The sequence below is a fragment of the Rana temporaria genome, chromosome 2 (genome assembly GCF_905171775.1).
Source record: "Rana temporaria chromosome 2, aRanTem1.1, whole genome shotgun sequence".
In the NCBI taxonomy this organism is placed as follows: Eukaryota; Metazoa; Chordata; class Amphibia; order Anura; family Ranidae; genus Rana; species Rana temporaria.
In genome coordinates, this window is record NC_053490.1 from 442438714 (window position 1) to 442440132 (window position 1419).

A 1419-nucleotide genomic window follows, 5' to 3' on the forward strand; every position below is an offset into this window, starting at 1 on the left:
TGTGTTGGCTGATGTATACTAGTAAGCTTGCTGTGATGAAAGGGGTGGGGTGTGATTGCATTCCATTGTCTATTGTGGTAATTAAGTCGGCTATGTGGATTGGAGCTTGGTAGTCAGTCTGCATACCTATTATGGGATGTTTAAGTGTCTTGCTGCGAGGAAAGGGGGGGAATCACTCCAGCAGCCCCCCCCCTGCTGGGACTGTTTGCTGAAGGAGAAGTTTGAACACACCTGACCTGTATCACCATTGTCATTGGACAATTTAACCCACCCTGTTCCCCAAGGGTGGGAGGGATGTATTTTGAAGAGAAATGTGTTACCATGTGCAGATAATAAAGATTCATTCCCTGTTTTGAAACTCAAACAAGAGCTGTGTGTCTCGTTTCTGGGGGGAATTCTTATGGGTCTTGTTCGTTTGCCTGATTGTGGAGTGTCGATAAGCTGTCTTGGATGGGATGGAAGGTCGTAAACGGTGATGGCCGTTACATGACCGTATTACCGTCAGACAGTGGAAGATCGAGGGATAAAATCCATGGCAATATGATCCCAGGACTCCTTAGGAATGGGCAAGGGCATGAGGAGACCAGCAGGAGCTTGTGTGGAGGATTTGGACTGAGCACAGACATGACAAGCCTTGACATAGTCTTTGACCTCCGAGCGGAGATTAGGCCACCAATAGTGACGACTAATGAGTAAGAAGGACCGGAGGAACCCAGCGTGGCCTGCCACCTTGGAATCATGTCCCCAACGAAGGATCTTAGCTCTTAACTCAGTGGGGACAAAGGTCTTACCAGGAGGAATTTTTGAGTCCAGGGTGGTAGAATGGGCAACAATGCATGAAGTTTGAATGATCGGCTCAGGTTCAAGAGTGGGCTCTTCATCCAAAGTGTCAAAGGACCTAGAGAGCGCATCAGCCCAACCGTTGCAGGAACCAGGTTTGTACGTAATCGTGAAATTAAAACAGGAAAAGAAGAGACTCCACCTAGCCTGTCTGGGATTCAGACGTTTTGCATTCTGTAAGTACTGTAGATTCTTGTGATCGGTGAAGATCGTTATGGAGTGAGGGGAACCCTGCAAAATATGACGCCACTCTTCTAGCACCAATTTGATTGCGAGAAGTTCCCGGTCACCGATGGCATAATTTCTCGCTGCCTGAGAATTTTTTTTGGAGAAGAACGCACATGGTTGACGTCTCTTCTCAAAGAGTTGAAGAAACACCACTCCCACCCCCACTGAAGAAGCGTCCACTTCAATAAAGAATGCCTCCTCAGGATTTGGTCTCCCCAAGAGAGGTCCAGAGACAAAGGCCTGTTTCAGATCGTGAAACGCAGAGACAGCTTCGGGGGGCCAGTCTTTGGCATTAGCACCCTTCTTGGTTAAAGCGATAATAGGCGCGGCAGTGGAAGAGTAATTCCTGAT